Below are 22,655 nucleotides of genomic sequence, written 5' to 3' on the forward strand. Positions count from 1 at the left end.
CTCCCTTTCAACCCTCTAACACCAGATAGGAGACAAAAAAGCTTAGAGGGGAAAAGGGAGTCATTATTAATAGACTAATTTCTGCTGATTAGGGGCATCAATTACTTGACAAACCACAACCAACGTAACTTTCTCCCTCTAGGCTCTATTTGCTCTGGATTTTACCTCCCAAGAAAATACAGTCTTAGCAGAGGGTCCTTTGGAGGAGTCTTTAAGTCCAAAATACAGCATCATCAAGTTCACTGCAAGGCTGAATAGAATGGTGCCTGAATAATTTAGAATCCCTCTGCCCATTTACCTATTTCTGCACCCCAGCCCTTAGTATATGTGTGTGTGCATTCATCTGTGTGCACATGTGTGCTCATGTGTATTTATGTGTGTAGAGTACAGTAGACAATCTCGGGTGTCATTGCTGGGGTGCTATTTTTTTTTTTTTATGATAGGGTATAGAACTCACCAGGTAGGCTAGACTGGATAACCATACTCAGGGATCTATTTGTTTCCATCTCCTCAGCACTGAAATTATAAGCACATGTTACCTACCACACCTGGATTTTTTCCACATAGGTTCTAGAGACTAAACTCAGGTCTTTCGGCTTGTGAGGCAAGCTACTTTCTCAACTAAGCCATCCTCTAGCCTCTCTGCCATTTTAAACCTAAGATCTTGTCTTCCATTTTCAGACTCAGACTCAGACAAAAGCTTACACCAGCTCTCCTTCAGGTCTTCAGGTCAGGCCTTCAGGCAGGGCTGGAAACTGAGTCTCCAGCTGTCTGAATGTTTTCAGACTCCAAAATGGCAGAAGCCAGTTTCTAATAATGAATGTGTGTGTGTGTGTGTGTGTGTGTGTGTGTGTGTGTGTGTGTGTAGAAACCTAATCCATTTGACCTTTGTAGACTGATCAGGGTCAAATGTGAATCAAAAGTTCAATCCTCCAGATTCTCGCTTTCTGAAGCTTACTGGTGTGTAAACTCAGGAAAAGGCAAAGGATGCTTCTGCTCTGTAGACTTTTATGTCTAGGCTAGACCTTCAGTAATACGTTGACATTTAATCAGGGAGGGCTGGTGTGTAGCTCAGTGGTCTAGTGCTTATCTCATAGATGCAAGATCTGGAGCTTAAGCTTTAGTACCAGGGACAAAAGATGTAATGAAGCATCTGGAATTTAAGGACCGGATTTCAGTGATCTTTCAATGGCCACTTCAGTCTCCCTAGACTTTTATTATTATTTTTATTATGAAACAAAATTAGAGTTTGTTTAAAAAACAGATTTTAAATACTTACTTGTTTTATGTTGTTTTATACACCATTAATTTGTTCGTTGTTTGCTTTTTATTTAGTGGGGATGGCGCCCATACGTGTGTGCTTTCATGCATGTGCAGCATAGTATTGTGAGGTTTGGAGGACACTTTTGGGAATATATGGGTCTGTGAAATCAAACTCAATGTCCTTAGGCTTAACAGAAAATACCTTAACACGCTAAGCCGTCTTGCTGGCCCAGTGACAGTTTTAATATAGACTTAAACATGAGCATTAAAGAAGGGAGAGAGAGAGATGCTCAAGAAAAGGACAATACACAACCAAGACAAGGGCATGGGTGTCTTAGGAAAGAGAGTTGTGCCTTTCCAGATATTGAGAAATTCCCTCTCTAAGTTTATCCAAACAGCATGATTTTGGGTAACAGGTAAAAGGAGAAAGAGAAAGGTAGATAGATAGATATAAAGGCGAGGAAGAATTGTGACTAGACTTGAGAGTGTCCTTTTTCTGAGTCTACCTGGTATCACTGCAAGTAGAATCCAATTAACCCAAAATAGCAAGTCAATCAAGCTTAAAATCTTCAGCTAAGTAAAGCAATTTAGTCCATTGAACCAGACCTGAGTTCACACTGTCTCAGCCAGAGTACTGCTCAACTATGAACCTTCGGAATTTTTAAAGTCAGAATACTACATGGAATAGTTGGGTCATGGGTCATGGGGAATTAAAATAAACAAGCTTGGAGGCAGGAACTACCTCCAAACACTAAGATTTCATGCTTAGAATAGAAATATAAATATGTTTTAATACTCTGTTAAGATTTGAAAATGGAAATATCTTGCCTGGACCTCCCAAAACAATAATTTCCACAGGATGAAGATATACTCAGATTAGCACACACACTCTGAGACTTACTTAGCTGGTGGCAAAGACTTTAGTCAGTTTTATCAGAACGAGGCAGAATGTACATCCTCTCTTTCCTTCCCTCAATGCTTTAGAGAGACTCAAGAATGTGCAGAGGGGGGTTTTCTCCTCTTCATGTTCCTCGAGTCCCTCTCTCCTGCTTATTTTTTTACTTTCTCTTTGCAGAATATGCTCCTCAAAGAAGGTCCCATGGCATTACTGGGTGCTGCATAAAACACAACAGTTCAGGCCCCACCTGATAATTTAGACTCTGCATTATCACAAAGTCCCAGGTGATTTCTAGACCTTTGAAAATATGTGTCTCACTGTCATGTTCTACCTTCCAAAGGATCCCCTGAGCTAAATGGCCAGATATTAGAATATGTGCTGTGCGGAGGGATGCTCTGCTCTGCTCTGTCTTTTATCTCCTAGGAAATGAAGTCATTAGTTCCCAGCCATAAAGCCTAAAAACTGTTAGTTTAAAAGCAGAATTACATGTAATGTGCATTTAGTGTCAAGTATGTACTTAGAGAGCAAGCCTGAGAAAAAGAGACCATCCAGTTGTCACCACAGTTGGACAGACAACTGTTTTATGGGAGGGTCAGAGGAGGGAGGGGAAGGAGACACCTTGGAATGCCAAAGTTCAGCCTTCAATTATGTACTTCATAGACAACAGCTGAGTGCAAGAGCCATTCCAATGCCAGCCATAGTTCTTGAGCATCTTGCTTTCTACTCCATTTGACTTGTTACTCTTCTATCTCCTGTTGGTTGGAATCTCTTTCTTTTCTGTCTTTAAGAGCAGGCACTGACAGCTGGGACTGTGTGAGCAATGCTTTAGGCATTTGAGCATTTCAATAGGAGGTATCAAGAGGCATAGTGATACAAACTAAATCTCCTAGGCTCAAGCTCTTTTTTTTTTATCACATCGTTATTACTTGATACTCTCAGCATTGAGAGTAGATAGTCTGAAAAACTTGAGATTAAATACTTGAATGCTCATATTCCCTCACCCCGGTCAGCACAGGCAAGTTCAAGACTTACATCCCATCTTCAGACTGGGGCAATGCAGAAGAGCAGTGCTGAGAAGACGAATATCAATTACACACGCACACACACACACAATCAGAAGGGGAATTATTTGATGAGAAGGAGAATAATGAGGGGAACTATGAGGAAAGTACATGGCATACATATAAAAATGAAATCGTTATCTTTATGCTAAAATAAATAAAACTGCATGGTTTGGGAGTTTGCTAAGATTCCCCTCAAGTCTGCTCTTACTAAATTTAAGTATTACTGCAGACATGCTTTTGAACTGCACAATCAGTGTTCTTCTGGGGAGACTGAGGATGGAGGCCAAGAGAACTGGTCTCACGCAATCTTGCTAGCAAACCATCCAGGATATAGAAGTGTTCCATAAACAGAATTATCCTGATGGTTATTATGACCATAGTTTACTTTATGCACATTAGCAATCAATATCCTTATGGGGTAAGTCCAGAGTTCCCCTAAGAAATAAAAATTAAGTTCACTTATATATATATATACATAGTATTTTTTTTGTAAACTGCTTCATGCTAAGCAAAACAAACCCAATTCAGAAATACAAATGTTGTGTTTTCTCTCATATGTAACATCTAGGTTCAAATATTATATATATATTTTAATATTCTAGTAACACTAATACATTTACTTATGAGAGAGACAGAGGCAGAGAGTAAAGGGATGAATACAAGACAAGTACAATGATGTGGGTATTTAAATGCTATAATGAAACCCGCTATTTTGTATGCTAATTTAAAAATTAATGAGCCAACAAAAATACCAAAAATGCTTGAAGAATATACTTTTTAAAAATAGTGATTATAGTCAGGTTTCTACAGGCATCTAGACTCAGTAGTTTTGAAGAAACAGTTTCAGGTGAATATTGGAAACAAGTCACTCAACATGAGAGTTCAAGTCTTAATGTAGAAGACTTAATGTAGTTCTCTCTCTCTCTCTCTCTCTCTCTCTCTCTCTCTCTGTGTGTGTGTGTGTGTGTTTGGAAAAATGGCTAACACAGTTTACTCATTTTGATCATTTTTTGAGCCATGCTCTAGTTCCTCCCAAATGCCAAGCTGCATTTATTGTCCCTAGCCTGCTGAGTTGCCTGTAATGGTCCAGTACAGTCCTTATTGGAATGCCAGAGCTTGAAGGCAAAGAGTTTGAATCCCCTGGTGCCAGGTTATTCTTGGCAGTCATGTACCTTGGCCCAGATGGAATCATGAAACTCTGTCCTCTTTATTTGTGGCTGGAACCAAGAGAGATCTTTTCTGTGTGATGTTACATTGGTATCGAAATCTCACTGGGCACACACCTAAAGGGCCCCCCTGTGTATAGTAAAGTATTTTTTTCAAATTATTTTCTTCAAATGATAGAATCCTTCCATTAAACAATGAAGCATCTCAAGATGTCAAGTGTAATGTTCTTTTATTCGGGCTCATAAGTTTGCATTTATGTATGGGAACTATTGGGATGTCTATTTCTGTAGCTACTTATTGCCATGAATATTCACACACGCACACACACACACACACACACACACACGCATGCTCAGTGCTGGTTCCTATTGCATGCCACCATGGGATTCCAAGGTTCCTTTCAACATTGTTTTAAAACTCATTACATATAGAAATTCCTAAGACATACTGAACTCCTGTTTTCCACATTTATCTATTTATGTGGATAATGAAAATCTCTGCGTCTAAGAACAAGAGTGAGATAGTGTCTAGAAAAGAAGCCAAGGCTCAGAGATGGAGCCCAGAATTTAAGTAGAGAAGTGAGCTCAGAGGGAGACGTGGAGTATCAATAGCAGAGCTGGGATCCTCTCTGAGGACAGACAAGTCTGCAGAGAGAGCTTCTCAGCTGAATCATCAGCAAAAGCCCTAAATGCACCAGACATGCTTGCTCTGTGGTTTATTTTCAACGGGAGACCCCAGGAAGAGGGCCTAGAAGATTGGCAGAAGAGAGAGGGTACTAGGAAGAGCCAATTTTTCTATTCACAGAAGTCTAACAAGACTCATAAACAGGTCTAAATAATTGTTTATATCCATAAACACATTGACAGCATTTTAAAATTCTTTAGTACTTACTTCCTGTCTGGGATGTGTTAAAATAGATCTGACATTTGACCAAATATTCTCATTGTCTGATGTTTAGAAAGATTATGTCTTGGAAAATGGATATGGTTATTTGAGCAGAAAAGGAGGGAAACGTTAAGCAAAAAAAGTTAGGCACATATTATGGCTGAAGCACGGTTAGGGAGAAGTCATCCTATCCACTTTCAAGGTCAAGTCAAGAACAAACATGAAAAGACACAACACTGCAACATTTTGTGTGTCACACTTTCTTCCATCTTATGTAGTGAAAACTTTGCGTAGGCTATGCTCTCATAGGGTCTGTGGAAGAACCTATAAACGCTCTTGTCTACGCTCCAAAACGTACTTTTCTGTCTCTGAGAGGGACTGGCACTCTAATTGAGCAGAAAACCCTGAGGTTGGGCCTCCTCCTCCTCCTCCTCCTCCTATCACACCTCCTTGTCCTTTTGGGATAAGATCTTATGTAATCTAGGTAGCTGTGGCTGTGCTTCAGCCCCTGAGCATCCTATTCCCCGCCCCCAACCTCCTCCATGCACCTCCAGAGAGATGGAATTACAAGAGTGTCACCAAGGTAGGCTCAAACCTTGGCTTCTTAACAGAACCTGTCTAGGAGCCCTTCCTTTCCTTTTCCTCTACCCCCCCCCCATCCCCTGGCACATCTTGGAAGGGCATCACTGAAGCTCTCTCCAGGGAAGTACTGGGCACACCCCACTCCTTACCAACACACAGCAGGCCTCCCAGCCTCTGAAACTCCTTGGGAAGAGACCATAAGAGTAGCAGTCAGTTGACCCTCCCCACCACAATTTAAGGATTGAATTGTCATTTACACCCAGTCATCAGTTTCCACTGCTGTTTATCCCCATAGTGGATAAACTATGGTGCAAATACAGCAAAAATACCCCTGAGCGTAGTCATGAGGAGTGGGCTGGCATGGTGAGGAACATGAGGTGGTGGGGGAGATTTCTTGCAAGAGCACGCCTAAGAAACTCCATGGACACAGACAAGTCTAGCGCCCCTACGCCTGAACCCTGAACCACTGAACCCTGCCCACCTCTTATTTGGCTCCTTTTCCTCAATAGGCTTCACTTCAGTGGGTGCAATGTGGGCCTGTGTGGGTGCTACCCTTTGCACTGCTCCTATAAGGTGCAGGCACCAGGCATCTGTTTCTGCCGCCTGCCCAGAATAGACCATCTCATTGTGATGGACTAATCCTTTGGCTGCTGTCCTGCCTGGGTCACCAGCTCAGCTTGCAGGGAGTGCGGAAGGGGAGGGTGACAAGGGGCATTTAACTCATTCAGCACATTCCCTCTTCAGTCCACAGAAGTGCCCAGCTGCTCAGCCCTTCTGTGGTAACCGAGAAGGGGGTGACAGGTGGCTGGGCTGTCCTCCAACAAGGAGACCAGTTGCTTCCTTTTGTGGCTTCTGGACTTCTGGGGTCAGAGAAGCTATGGGAGCGCTCTCTCCCGCTCATGTAGAAGTTATTCCTGTGTATTTCATTCTCCCAATTTTACTTACATCATAGGGCTATTATTATGATTAAATATGTTAATATACATTCAATGCTTAAAATGTCACAAAAGGATAAATACAGTGTGATTTCACTTTTATGTGGTAACGAAAGTAGTCCTATTCAGAGGCAGGCAGTAGGACCGTGGCTGCCAGTGACTGGCGAGCAGAGGAATGAGTTAATAGTCTTTTAGGGTGGACTGATACGTTTCTGATTCTGGGTGGTGGTGATAACCGTATTACACAAAAATGTAAATTGCATCACAAAATGCCACTAAACTGCTTTCTTCACAGTGCTAAAGAGGGTCTTTATGTTTTGTTTTTTTTTTGTTTTTTTGTTTTTTGCCATAATACATATGCAGTGAGTGCTATGTAAGTGCTGGCTGTTGTTTATCTATTGTTCTTAATCACCTATGATGTCCTGTACTTTTTACTTCATTTTATAAATGTTTGTCCACACGTTTCCTCTTATCAAGAAGATGTATTCAGACATGGATGCTCCCATCATCTCAGTTGATTCCGTACCTGCTCGTAGCCAGGTATGCTCTACGTGCACAAAATAACCAGATATGTTGGACAAGAAGCTAGAATACTTTGCGGTACATCCTGCTGCCTTCAACCTCGTGGCTTCCGGAGATGAGGCTCAGCATCTGCTGGTAATCCCAAAGGTCATCCTGGCAAGACATCTGGAAAAGCTGGAACTGAGTGATGCTTTTCACTGTTTCGTGGTCTTCTTCCTAGTGGGTTGTTCCAAAGCTTACACATGATGAAAATGAACCTGTTGGAGCTGCTCAGAGGCCCACTCGGGGTCATCCTGTGTTTGGATTCGAGAAACTGATACTCTTAGGGTTTGGAGAAACTGATGCTCTTAGGGTTTGGACCAATCCTGAGGTAGCCTGGAAGCTTCATTCAATATTCATGGGTGTCAGACTCCTAAGACTGGCCTTAAAGAAATCAACCTTAGAGGAAGAGGCAAGGAATTATGCATTCTGTTATTTACTAATGGTCTCCTTTTCAGGAATGGCCCTCTCTCATGTCCTCAACATCCTGTGTCAGCCCATTCAGAGTGAGCAAGGAAGAAGGAGCCAGTCTATAAGTTTCTTTCCTCTTTTGTTCTTCTTTTCTTTTGCTCTCTCTCTCTCTCTCTCCTGTGTGTGTTTGCCTCTGAATCAGAGTCTTCTGTGTAGACCTAATTATTCTTAGTTAACACAGTACTTTATATGTGGAGAATATATATATATATATGGAGAGAGAGAAAATATATATACATATATCTCCTAAGGTGGTCTTTAGTTTACCGAAGTCCTCTTGCTGCTGCCTCCCGATACTTCACTATACCCGGCTGTAGCTTTCAGCCAATTCTCCAAACCTAACTGTTTTGAGTCTTAAGAGATATTGCAAATATGCTGTCAGAATCACCTGAAAGATTTCTTTGAAAAGGTCTAGAGGTGAGTGACTGCTTGTCACTGAGAAGGAAAACCAAGAAAGAGCTGATGGAGGCTGGGTACACCAGAACTTGAGTCTCACACAGTAAACACCAGGCTATTTTTGTGTGGAATATTTTCACAAGCTCTTTGACGGTGTGAGGCTTCATCAGAAAGCAGCAGTTCACCTTGTGGGAGAGTAAACTGAATTTTCAGGGACCTTAAACAACCTTTGGCCTTGGCTCAGAGGCCAAGGAAAGAGGAGTTAAATGAACAGCAAAATGAAAAGCCACAGATGGATGACTAAAATGGTGGCTGAAAAGGGCAGTGGAGAGAAGATGAGCCAAAGGCTTTGAAGGTCATGAGAGCATCCAGTGCCATGGCTGGAAAAGGTTAGAGACACAAAAAGCACGTTCTGGCCCTGGCTTCTACCTTCGCACCGGTTGGATGTTTTCTGCCCTGAACTGGCCTCCCTCTCCACATATTTTGCTCTACTGTGGTGGAGTTTGTCTAAGTTCCCAGTTAGCCAGAGAGAGAAGAGATGAATCACTGTGTAGAAAGGCTGCACCCTTTATGCCACCTTGGGAAGGAGCATTCTGCTGAGTAGGCTCAAATTCAGCAGATGACAAGTCGATTTCTTGTCAGCCAGAGGCTCCCTTGTGAAGACTCCCCACGGGGTGGCTGTAGGGACAAGGGCAGGCAAGCATGCAAGAGCTTAGCATGTGACCTTGATCTGAGTGACTGTGACTTTAACTCCTTCGGATAGGATTAGATGTAATGCTGCCTTCACAGGGGTCCTGCACCCATTCAGGTTCTCAAGATTATCTTTATGATCACCTATTTAATATGACACACACACACACACCCCTTACACAGCACCTGGACCACATTTACAAAGCCAGGCCTGGGTTCATTAGGGACTTGCTCCACAGGGGGATGGGTTGTCTAGAAAAAGCAAGTCATTCCTTCTATCAGTGAACACTTTGCATGCAGATGGCAACACGAGGAAAGACTAGCTCAATGCCCAGAGGATTGAGAATCATTTGTTTCTACCCAACCTTAATGTCGGTGGCCTTACCAGGTTATCTAACCTCCCTGATTCTCCATTTCTCCAAGCATAACGAGGGAGTGATGACAGTAGCTAGTCACCCAGCTATATAAGCAGAATCGTGTGAAGGAACAAGAGAGAGAGAGAGAGAGAGAGAACATTAATAAAATTCTTTGTGTGCAGAGTACATAAGGCTACAGGCTGTAATAAAGCCTTCACAGTCACATTCGGGTGAGCACATTCAGACTTCCTGTCTCCATCCTTTAGGCTGAGTGCTGTCAGTCACTGAAGCTGAGACAGCCCAGCCTGTCACACTGACACCACAGAGAACAGAAAACAGTGCCGTGAAACAGAACACACCACCCTAGCCCCACTGATCAGGCCAGTCTTCACTGCTGTTTCTTTGTGGGATGAGTCCCAGGTTGTCAGTCATGTGCCTGCACCTGTGCCTCAAGCCTCTTGTTTTGCTCAGATTGCTTTAGACTCCTCAGACTCCCACCGCTATCATCTCCACAAGAAAATTAACACTTTGTCACTTTATTGATTCGCATTTAGTTAAGGAATAAACACTTTGTAATTTGGAGCTGAAGTTATTTGTTTATTCTTTTCTCTTTTTTTTTTATTTTTTGGTTTTGTTTTGCTTTTCAAGACAGGGTTTCTCTATGTAGCCTTGGCTGCCCTTGACTCACTTTGTAGACCAGGCTGGCCTCGAATTTACAGCAATCCATGTGACTTAGCCTCCCTGAATGCTGGGATTAAAGGTGTGTGCCACCACTCCTGGCTCCTGTTTATTCCTTTCTTACCACAAGCAAAACCGATGATTTCTCCTGGGCACACTCAAAAAACTACAAACCAGGTTCCTCATCCATCCCTCCTTTTACTGACTTAAGTATTTGGGGTGAAGGACGTATTGACATAAAAATGTCACTGAGTCCGGCGGCCAGTATGCATTTGCAGTGAGACCCAGCCATCTTGTTCCACCCTCGGCAGAGACTTTAGTTCTCTAAAACTTGACTTCTAGATGGTTTGAAAAGAAAGGGATTAATTTCTCTTCAGCCACTGCAGTTGATTTCATTGAGTTCAGCATTCTGCATTCTCTCTGTGTGTTATTTTTGAAGCATTTCAATATCAGTGTCTAACAAGATGACCAGAAATAATAAACCCTTGACATTTCCCTCCTCCTCTTCAGCAGAACCTAATTATTGCCTGAACTGACTCTGCTCTTCAGGAGCGCTCCATGGAGTCCAGAAGCACAGGGCATGCTAGCCTTTACAGATTAGCAGAGCTGAAGAATTTAGATGTTTAACTTGAAAATAGCTAAGGTGTCAAACAAGGGTCAGTTTTCACACAGGGCCTTTCTATTGGTGGAAAGTCTAGTGAGTTGCTAATTGCTTTCTGTATTCACCTTATAGCAATTTAACCCTCACAGAGCCTGGTCCCATTTCTTTTCAGAAGCTGTGTGGGAGGCAACCTCATTGTGGAAGGGTGTTTAGCACATGTGTGCACACAGCTCCTTGCCTGTCCCCCAACTGGACATCATCCAAACATGCTCTTCAAGCATCTGCCTTCACCTGATGAGGTGTTTAAAGGAATTGTTAGCATCAGGCACCCAAGGCTTTGCAAGTACATGTGGGGTGGTGATCTTTAGACATTTCTCTACCTCCAGGCCTAGTTTATCATGGTGCTGTACTAAAGGGAGAAGGGAAGGGTATTCTTTAACCTCCCCATTTACCTTTCTGGGATGCCTCATCTCCATCAATTCATCATTATTCCTAGATTACCCTATCCATGTTCCTCTCCAAACACTCGGGGTTCCCTTAGGGAACTGAGGCTTAATACTTTCTGAAAGACAGTGAGCAGTATGATATTAATGTTTAATAGAAGACCCTTTTCTGTAGCTTACACACAGAACAAAATAGACAAGACAAAAACTTAAAGGAATTCTATCTACTTGAACAGAGACTTGAAAGGAGCTTGGTGGGATGGGGAGAGGGAGGATGGGTATAATTCCTTTGGAAGAAGGGCCTCTTTCAGAGATCAGTGTGGCCATCCCAACGAAAGGAAATTTTGTTGAGCTTTGATTTTATATTTATTTATTTGCAAGTGTATATGTGTGGAGGTATGTAGAAGTCACAGGGTGACTTTTGAGATATCTGTTTCTACCATGTAGATTGCAGGGATGGAGCTAAGGTTATCAGCCTAGGAAACAAGTGCCTACTGAGCCATCTTGCCAACCCCAATCATGACATATATATATTTTAAATTTTTGTTATTTTTATACATGATCTTACTCTGTGACCCCAGGTGACCGGGAATTCATGAAATAGCACAGGCTGATCTTAAATTCATGATGACCTTGCCTCCATCTCCAGAGAGAAATGCTGGAATTGCAAGTTTGAAATTTCCTGCCTTGCCCATTTTAAAAACTAGTTTTTGCTGGAAAGATGATTTTGTGGATAAAGCACTTGCAGTGAAAATAAGAGGACCCAAGTCCATGTTTATAGCACAAAAAAAGCTGGATGGGTCAGCATGTGTCAGTAACTGCAGTGTTGGGGAAGCAGAGATAGTCACATCTCAGGCACTTCCTGGCCAGTCAGTCTAGTTGAAATGGACAGCTTTAGGTTAAACAAGAGCCCTATCTTAAAAAAAAAAAAAAAAAAAAAGTAAGTTTCATAACAACAGAGGAAGATCAACCGGGCATGGCAGCAAACGTCTACCTCTGGGAGGCAGAGGCACGTGGATCTCTGTGAGTTTGAGGCCATCCTGATCTACAAAGTGAGTCCAGGACAGCCAAAGGATACACAGGGAAATCACGTCTTGAAAAAGAAAAAATTGAAGAATACATCCAACATCAACCTCTGGCCTTCACACACATGCATATAAATGGAGACACATCTGGATACCTACATAGCCATAAACCAACACACACACACACACACACACACCTAGATTAACTTTGTTCTTTCCCATATACTGTTCTTACTCATAAAAACATTAAAAAAAACATGTTTATTGATAAACATTGTTCATACCCTTTATATACTTTTAGAAACTTGCTAAAAGCTTTCCAAATTTGACAGATCTTCATACATTTTTGTTATTTTCTAAACTTTTTCCCAGCCCAATTTTTCAGAAAACCCATCTGGGCCCAGCTACCACAAGGGTATCTCTCCAGGACCACAATCAGTGACTAGGCACCATCATTCCAGCGGAGGTAGTTTTGAGTCCATTCTCACATTGTTCTGCACGTGAACGCTGTCGGCGTACTCTGGACTACAGATTCTGCCTGGACAGTAGAATTTCTTTTCTTCTGAAAGACGAGGGGCGGCATTGGTCACCAGGCAGGGCTAATGGGCAGGAAACACCATGTTCTTTCCAGTCTCTGAACACACTCCTGGCAGCTGGACAGGGGCAGAGATGGCTGGAGGCAGAGAGGTCACGTCTGCGTCCCAACGCTGATCTCTTGAGCCATAGCAACAGTTCAGTTGTGAGGAAACACTGTCAGGTCACACACACACATCTTCCCTCACCCAGTCACAAAGAACACAGTAGTCAGAAATGACCCTAAGGTCAGTCACCACGACGGGGTAGAGCACAGGCTGAGCAGCAAGGCTTAAGCTGTGAATTAACACACGTGGCTGATTGTTGTTTCATGCACCGTTGCTCTGGAGAGTAAGAGCCAATCCTCAGGGTCTCATTTGAATCACTTGGTGCCTCCCCCGCTGTTTATCTGTTGTTGTTTAGTCTCTTACAGACATCCTTCTTTAAATGGGTTCAGATGACTAATCTGGCTATTTATGCTGCCCTGACTCTGCTGGTTCACCCTGTTTGCATTTCTCTGACACCAATTGAAAGAGCCTTGGTTGTGGTTAGACTCTGCCTTGGATGAAAATCAGTCTTATGGAGTCTCATCCAGTAACTGTGTAGGGAGTGAGGATTCTGGTTTGCCATATGTCCTAGGTGATTTTTGGAAAATCTCCTTATTTTTCTCTCACTTGGTCGCCCTATTTGTGAGATGGGAGAGCTACCACTCCCTTCTTTCAAGCTGGGAGAAAGGGAAGTGGGGATGTGCTGAGGATGTTCCTTCACTGAGGTCCTCTAAGGGGTGACACATGGCAACAATCCCTGTGCCCATCTCTCTAGTCCATGGATATAATCCCACTTATGCAGGCTTTTCCAAGGCAGGATGGATCAATCAACCAGGAATTGGCTATGGTGTGGAAGTGTTCTTGCGTTATACAAACTACGATGCTGATAGACTCTTTCTAGTAAATTTCTTTATCATGGACCATCCGGTGTCTGATAGAGAGGATGTGTTCAGTAAACGCTAGGGTGTGTGATTGATAGCCTGGCTCTGTAAAGCATATCTCTTCCAGATTTAACATCTAGAACCCACTGTGAAATAGATGCCCAATAAACGTTTGCCTGATGCTGCGCTGTCACATTCAATCCTTCTTTCTATAGTATTTGGAGTTTTCTGCCCACCCTGTGCTGACATTGTATTGTCCCTAAGGATTAGGGGGCACAAGACGTCCAGGAAGTTGCTAGAAAGGCATAATCAATCCCAATGAATGAATTGATCCATTCTTTCTACTGAACTCACTAAAGTTTGACACAGCTTCTTCTAACCATTCCACAGCCCCGTTCTTGATTATTTACTCAGAAGCCCTAGATCTTCATTTTCATTTGCTTCTAAGTCCCCCAGATCACACAGCGAGGAAGTGCACTTTATTTGGTAACCAGCTCCAGGTTTCCATGGCATCTGCAGGGAGCAGAGGCTGCAAGTCCATGGACCGTTCTCGTACTGAACCTGAGTGAACCAGAGATATGCTGAGGCTTCCATCATTTTTCGTATGCACATTGTCATTACCATGTGACTGGTCTGTATCATGGGAGTCCTTTTACATGGAGATTTGTGTCTGTGTGGGAGTTGCTATATAGCCATAGTTCATCGTGTTTTTATTTGAAAAAAAAAAAAACAATATGAAAATGAGTATTAAAGGGGGTAATTATTCTGGTTGCTAACAAACTCTCCAGTCTTGGTATCTGTGATTGTGGGTGACAACTAATCATGGAAGGAATAACTGAACTGAACAGGGGATACTTCAAGTTGAGGAATGTTATTAAGAAATGAAAGAAAAAATCTAATCAAAATTGACAGAAAGCAATGGAAAATTAGGTCTGGATTTACATTAAAGTTACATGAATCTGAACATGATGGTTTATGAGAAGCCTAGGATTTTGAGTTTTAACCACTAGACTATTGGGGTAGGTATTTTATAAGTCTTTAAAGGAAGCTATACTGAGGCTCTGCATCTATCCAGCGAGGTGAGCATAGCTCACTTACCTCTCCGAGTTGCGATGAACGTACAGTTGGCAAATGCTTCATACGGATCATAAAGATCAAATCATTGAAATAATGCTGCATTTCCCAAGGTCCCTCCCATACCCACTGTTCCATCTGTTATAAGTGCTTGAGGCATTGCATGGTTCAGTGTTCAGAACACTCCAGTCATCGGAGGGCAAAGTGACCTTCCCTTGGGATGAAAGCCTTGTACGGTGACCTAATGAGGACATCCCCTTAAGACCTGAGAACCAGGAACCAGTTGTCTTCTTGGAGCTTCTGTTTTCATGACATCTGTGGACCAGTTTGCGTTTCCTATTCCTAGGCATGCTTTTTCAGGTAGTGGTCCATCAAGAGTGGAACTGAATCATTTTTTTTTAATATGTGGCTGTACAGCAAAACACGGTTATTTTGTAAACTGCCTCTCAAAGCGTTTTGTGCAAGGTGTGTTGGGGGGTGGTGGCGGAGACTTGGGAATGAGATCATTCAGAATCTTGCAGCATAATTTTAAAGGGAAGGGCTGGAATTCAGGAAGTACAAGATGGTAAAAGCTGGCAGTATTCTTCTTCCTGGTGCGATTCTGTTTGTTTTGAAAGAAAAACTCGAGTAAATGCAGAGATGGCTTGTGATTTATTTAGTGTATATGTTTTTATGGTAAAGATTAGGAAAACTTTCTACTAATAAGGGGAAGATTGCTGTTCCTTATAGGCCTAAAACATTTTAGGTTTCCTATAATAAATTTTCACTTCTCTACTATTCTCTCTTTCTTTGTTTCTTTCTTTTCTTTTCCTTTCTTTCTTATTTTTTTTTTTGAGACAGGCTTTCTCTTTGTAGCCTTAGCTGTCCTGAATTCACTTTTAGATCAGGCTGGCCTCAAATTCACAGAGCCTGGTATTTTTCTCAAGAAGGAAATTAAAATATAAACCACTGAAAGAAGGTGTCCATGTTTGACCGGTTTGTAGAAATCACACAGAGAAGGCTGGGTGTGCAGGACAGCCTTCTCTGTAGGTCATTTAGGTCATTAAGGTCTAGTTTCATGTGTGGTCTGCAGAGTATGGACACATGATTGCTGCACAGTAGTCCATGATATGCACAGTTAACATTTCATCGGTAAATTTACGGATGTAAATCTGTAGTGTCTAAAGCTGATTAGAAAACAAATCAAGTAGAGAATTAACATATTCTCTTTCTTCTGTTGGATTATTAACCTTTCTTCTTCTACTAGATTCTCATGGCAAACAACCAAAATAACCTAGATTATAGTTCGAGTGCCATATGAGGCTCAGACCCCTACGAGAAGCTACATTAGCCTGAGTCAGGGTAGTAAGATATTATGTTGGGTTGTGGGATGCCATTCTTTAACTAGGGGAATAAGCGCATGAAAAAAATTAAGTTGCTGTTACTCCGCTCTTCATTTACAACTTGGCCACTGGTGGCTTTTTCGTTAATACCATATGAAGTCTCCAGTATGCTTTAGGCAGTCACAGCCAGTGTATTTGCCCAAGCGAATTTGAATTTGTCCAGGAGTCCTACCGCTTGATCTAGGACAGGAGAGGGAGAGATGATGTCTCCAGGATGAGATCTTCTTCTCAGAAGCATTGGAGTGGTTGTGCTGGGCTTCAGGAAAACTAGCTTTTAAAACAAAAGAAGCTTTTTTTTTTCATTTACCAGCTGTCTATATTTGTTAAGTATCTGCTCTCTACAAGATGCTGTGTTTCATGTTGTTATCTATATCATGGGTAAAGCCACTTTCTTGGCACCCCATGGGACAGCTCATGAAATAGAGAAGGAATCTGGTTTGGTTTCTGTCTTTCTTTGTGGTTTAAGAATAACAACTCTTTTGCACTTTCTGTAATTCTCAATGTCTAAGAAAGGTTGTTGTTTGTCTCCTTTTCTTAAGGATGTCAGGTAGAGAGAGAATAAAACGGGAATTGATGAGGCCACAACACTGAGGTTTTCTGTAAAGTGATGGGAGCTACATAGGAGAGTCATTTTGGTTAGAAAACATTGGCCATGAAGTCTCTTCTCAGATAGAAGGGTCCAAGCACTTGTGTGCAGCACTGAAGTGTTCTTGAATAGTGAAAGTTATGCTCCCTATGTGTTACCTTCATGTCATTTTTCCAATGCTTACCCACTATTCAATAAATACTTGTTAAATAGTTTCTCAGACAAATGTATATTTACAAAAAAAAAATATCCCCCTTTTGTTCTTAAGTGCAGTGCCTTCAATGCAGTAGATCCTGAGAGTTGATGGTGTGTTATTCTATTTCAACTCACCTCGCTCGTAGAATACAAACCCTGCTACTGACTAGGTTGGTACTTAATTTTCCTCAAGACAAATAAGGAAAGCTCAGAGATGTCTGGGCCAGCATCCCGTTAGCAGAGAGAGCCCAGTTACCTACACAATAGTGACAGGGAATGGAATTCTGTGGCTCTCCCTAGGAATGGTGAAAGCATGGTCCTTGGTCTTTCTCTTGCCTCCTCCTTGGTTTACAGTGAGGAGGACTGCTGGAAAAGCTAGCAACCCTGAAACAAGCAGGCTTAATCAGCGCTGCTGAAATCTGCTATGCCTGTGCATCATAATGACCATGGCAAAGAAACCCCCGTAGATGAAGAGCTCATGACTGAGCAAATGAGTCACTTACTGAACAAGCAGCATAATTGGAAGAGGGAGGGGAAAGTGTGACGCCTAGTGGTCACCGGAGAATGCCTGCCACTAGCCACACAGAATTCTAAGAGGGGAACATTCCCAGCTAAAACAAAAACAACCCAAAATGGGTTCAGAGACTCCAGACCTGCCCTCTGATTGTGGTCTACATAGTGGAGTTTTAATATTTGGAGCGGAAATGACTGATTATCAGGAAAAACTATGGTGCCATTAAGGAAACCTAAAACAGGTAGCTCTGACTTAGCAGATGGCCTCATGTCAAACTGCTGGTATCATCGGCAAACTCAAAGAAGGTCTAAAGAGGTAGACCTGTGTGCTCAAGATTACATACCTTCCCTCCTCAATCTGCCTCAAAAAATTAGGATCTGCAGCTTAAGTGGTTTTTTAGTGCCTCACAAGTTCATCTCAGTTGATGTTTTAAAACACTGGCTGTGATAGTTCTGTAAAGGGCTGATTCACCTTCAGGAAGCCGCTGAACTGCTGTGCCTCTTTACACAAGAGCAGGAAGCAATTCTATTCCTTTTAAACTTCCCTAATGTAATTTAATTATAGTTGACAGAGGAGTATAAGAAAGCAAAACCCCTCTGATCCAGGGTACCACTTAAGAAAACTCCCTTAAAATTATGTTTAGAATACATATGGATGGATTTTTCACTGTAAAACAGAAAACTAAATTCTCAGCATTAAGAAGTTGGTCAAATAAAGTAGCTTCCACATGATGGGAATGCTTTGGGGGAATGTTTCAAAAGGTTAAAGCGGTATCAAAATGTTCTAGTATAAAATGCTGAGAATATACTGATTTAAAAAACATGCTATAGAGACAATATGATTTTCTGCTAATGTTTTAACTTACATAATAAGTGTTTAAAAATCTCCTCGTTAAACGGCAAGACTGTGTGATCTCTAATTGTTTATACTTTCTGGTATTGTCTGATTTATTTTGGGCAATGATTATATATAACCTCCCAACAAAAATCAGCAATAAATGTTCTCAGATTTTTCATTCTTTTCTTTGTGCTACAAGAAGGATCAAAAGATAACAGTGGACAAGAACTTTGAAATAGGTATAACATCAGTGTCAGCATGGAACTCTGTCTGCTCTTGGTGTCGTCCTCAGGTGATTTGGGGTTTTGTTCTAGGTGAAGCAGTTGTCCAAAAGCCAACTGTAATCACTGGGAGAGAGAAGAGGAGATAGAAAACTGCCATCTCTTCCATTTTCCCTCCCTTTAATCTTGATGTTAGATGCTTTACTCCGCAGATGATGTAAACCTCTTGTGGTTCTTTCTGCTCCACCAAGCTGGAGACCAACGGAACCTTTTCTTCACATTCCTGCAGCCGGTCAGAGCTTTGGTCCTGAGCATCACTCACCAGAGACTGCCCACAAGTGGGCTTCCTAAGTCCTGCTCTGTGGTCTCCTGCAACTGTATAGAGAAGGTAAGGAAAACGGAAGAGGACACTGATTCCATTGTGTGGGAGGGGATTTGTTCATGAACATGCCAATCCAAAGAGTTTGGAGAGAGAATCATGACAGGGAAAGCGAGTTGGAACTGTAGTTGGGTCCCCACTAGAGATCGCTTTACTAAAAATGAATGACTTCTGCAGCACATGTGTGTCAAAGACCAGCAAACTCTAGATTATATGAGGGGAAACTGAACTCTGCTGCTAACTTATTCCTCTGTACCAACCCTTTGCAGCCTTCTGTGTCATTTCTCAGAGTTCTGTGTGATGCATCTAGTTTAGGAGTGGAGCACACTGAGGAAGGACAATAAAAAAAGAGCAAGTCTCCACAGTCTGCATTGGACAGCCTCCTGGACTATTTAACACTCCTCCCCCCAATGGGAGGCAGTTGATAGAGTCTGTCAGTTGTAAACTTAATTTCATGGGTTCTCTCCCTACCCTCGTCTGTCTGTCTTTCTGTCTCTTCCCCCCTCCTCCTTTTCTTATTTCTTTTCATTCTTGTTTAAGTGGGAGGACAAGATCTAATCAACAAAGATACTCACTAAGGAGCACTAATTTTGAGTACCAGATTTTGGACCATGATCTGACAGTTTGTCAAACTTTGTTGGTAATGAATTGATGATGTCAATGGCCTTAGGGATAACTTGCTAAACACTTTTCACAATGACCTTTTCTAATGCTTCTAAAAACTCAGGGCAAGGGAAAATATTTACAACAGAAGAAATCAAGACCCATTAACTCTCTACAAATAACCCTTGTCTCTTTTCACTCAGCTCCACTCCTATCATAAACTTCTCTAGAAAGAAGTCCAATTGCCCATTCATCCTTGAGTCTTTGGGCCTGAATATTACAACTTAAAACCCCAAGCCAATGTTCAGACTTGTATCAGGATTTGATTTTTCAGTAGTAACAACCTAAGGTGCTCATTTTTATTAGCTAAGAGTATAATCAGTTTCACAGAATAGTAAAGAGCTTGCCTTCTGAGATAAGACTTTTGTTCTCTCAATTTGTATAAACTACTTAACGCTTCTTTCCTAGTTTGCTGGACTGCAAAGGGGCCTTCATATACAGAATTAGTATGAGTAGTTGTTCAAAGTGCTCAGCGGAGTCTAGAACCCAGTAAACACTGTCAACATTAGTCATCGCTATCATCCTTAATGTGTTTTGATGTCTATGTATGTCCATGCATTACCTGATTGAACTCTTGAAGTCAGTCTACCGAGGACCCAAGAGTGTGCACAGCTGACCGTGAAGGAGAGCTCATTCGGGAATGGTTAGAACACTGATTCAGATCCGACTGTAAGGCCAATTCTCTACTGCTTTCAAACTCTCTATAACCTTACCAAGACAATGTAAAACTATCACAGTGTAAAGAAATGCACACCTCACTTTGCAACAGGGACGTTTGGTTCGTGGAGTATCTTCAGGCAGAAAACATGAGCTTCTGGGGTGATGGTTATGCAGTGCACTCTCCACGTGCCAGTGCAAGCTAGATGCTTTTAGAAGCCAATGAAGTGGCCGAGCTAACAGAACCGAGCAAGCATAGGTTCCCCGTTCCACAGATGTGTGGCTCATCTCAAGCTCTGGGGTGATGCTGTGAAGGTCGGGGATCTCCACAGGAAACATAATGTGGAGGGTTGGCTGAGAATGACACCTTAGGCTCCTATGAGTACTTGGTCTCCAGTTTGGGAAGGATTAGGAGGTGTGGCCTTGCTGGAGAAGGTATGCCTCTGGAAGTGGGCTCAACTTCAGGCTTGCACAGCTCTGGCTTTGTGGAGATATCTCATTGGCCCTGTATCTGTTGGGTTTTGGTGTTTGTTTTTTTTTCAAGATAGGGATTCACTCTGTAGCCTTGGCTGTCCTGGACTCAGTTTGTAGACCAGGCTGGCTTCGAACTCGGAGCGATCCAACTGCCTCTGCCTCTCTAAGTGCTGATTAAAGGTGTGCATGACCATGTCTGATTCCTATGTTTGTTTTTAATATAAATATTTTTTCCATTGTTTCACTCATTTTCATTGAATGAGCTTTGAGTACACATTAAGGCTGATTTAAATATCCCCGGCTGTAAGCTGCTTACCAAGATAAGCAATAGTGCTCTGCCTCTAGCTGACCTGCAGTCCTTCTCAACCTTTCTGATGCTTCAGTTCTTTAACACAGCTGTATAGTGACCCCAACCATAAATTATTTTCATCACTACTTCATAACTGTAATGTTGCTACTGTTATGAGTCATAATGTAAATATTTGGAAATAAAAATTTGACAAAGGAGTGGTGACGCACAGGTTAAGACACTGAGTTAAGGTAAAAGTGTTTCTGTATTTCAAGTGACTTAGACCATAGTGAAAAGCAGCTGCTTGTTTCTGAATAATGAGCGAGCCAAAGCCTTTTCAGGTTGGCGATTCAGTAATAAATAAATAAAATAGTCGTGTAATTGGGGAAAATACCATGTTCTTGATGGTTCAACATCAAGTTGAAAAGTTATAATATGTAAATATTATAATATGTTAAGTTATAATATGTAAGTTATATAATTATAAGTTATATAATTATATAATTATATATAATTTATATATATTTATATTTATATATATATATAACTTATATAATTATAAGTTATAATATGTAAAGCTTTTAGTACAAAAAAATATCAATATTATGGAAGGGGCGGCCAACTCGAGCACCTGCTGTGGGCGCCAATACACTGGGAGGATTTTTAATGGCGAGATGGGAAAGATGGAGTACACAGAGAGATGGAAGAGAAAGAGAAACAAAAGAGTTTGTACGCTGTGGAGAAAGGTGGAACTGGAGCCGCATCCGAGATGAGGAACAGGTGGATCTGAGGAGGCCACGGTGAGATCCTGGCCCAGGCTGCCACCAAGGGCCCTGTCTGGGTCTGTGGTCCTGTTGCAGCTAGGGACTGTGTCTGTGACCCAAATTACCACCAAAGGCCAAAATACCGGTGATATGGTCTGCCACTGGAGACCATGTGAATGTCTAAGGACCATGCTGCCACAAGGGGACACGCTGATTTGAGTGGCCTGTGCTCTCACCTGAGGCTGCGGGGACATCCACCGCTGCAGGGGGCCACAGCTCAGTCCCGGGTCCAGTGGCAGCCGAGATCTGTGCTGATGTGTCAGGCCGGTGTTATCCATGCAGATGTACCTGGTCTGAACTGCCGCCTGAGGCACTGTGCTGAACTGGTCCCACCCCTCACCTGGCAGCACAGTAGAACTGACTCTGGTTTCAGGGGAGCAGGGGAGCCAGACCCAAGGGTGTGAACACAGGAGAGCCGGCCCCACCCTTGGTCTGCTGTAGGGTGGTGTAGGCAAGGGTATACCATGTGACACACTGTGACATACTACAGCTTCCATGACAAGATTTTCTTTTCCTTTTTTGCTTTTGTTTGCTTGGCTTTATTATTATTATTATTATTATTATTATTATTATTATTATTATCTTATTTTATTTTTGTGGGGGAGGTTGCAAGGGTGGATATGAAGATATGGGAAGATGAGAGTGGGATTGAGGTGAGTGATGTGTAATTCACAAAGAATCCAAAAGTTGTAAAATATACCAGCATTAAATCATTTATCATTGTTTCAACTCTTCTAGTAGCCTTCTCGGTGTGTGCGTGTTGAGATGGTTGTATGTGAGCATGTGTGTTTGTGTGTGGGCACTATGTATGCACATTTATGCATGCATGTGTTCTGTTTGTAGAATTCTAAAGTCAACCTTGGGTGTCCTTCTCTCTATCTCTCATTTCTGGGGCAGGGTCTCTCACTGAACTGTCTCTCACCAACTCCACAACACTAGCTGACCATCAAGCTCCAGGGTTCCTCTGTCTCGACCTCTCCAGTCCTGGAATTACAGACACACAAAGACATGTCAGGTTTGTTTTGTTTCTACATGGGAGTCAGG

The 22,655-nt window shown here is 42.1% G+C and overlaps 1 long non-coding RNA gene across 1 annotated transcript in view; it reads right to left on the bottom strand.

Annotated features, from left to right (window-relative positions):
• LOC129670458 (uncharacterized) overlaps positions 1-21,838 on the bottom strand; it is a 100,349-nt gene extending 78,511 nt beyond the window's left edge. The window contains exon 1 of the long non-coding RNA XR_008719218.1: positions 21,788-21,838. This is a non-coding gene — a long non-coding RNA (uncharacterized LOC129670458). The remainder of the gene's footprint in view (positions 1-21,787) is intronic.
• Positions 21,839-22,655: the final 817 nt, after the last annotated feature.

Source organism: Psammomys obesus, unplaced genomic scaffold, assembly GCF_907164565.1.
Source record: "Psammomys obesus unplaced genomic scaffold, mPsaObe1.curated_primary_1811, whole genome shotgun sequence".
Taxonomy (NCBI): domain Eukaryota; kingdom Metazoa; phylum Chordata; class Mammalia; order Rodentia; family Muridae; genus Psammomys; species Psammomys obesus.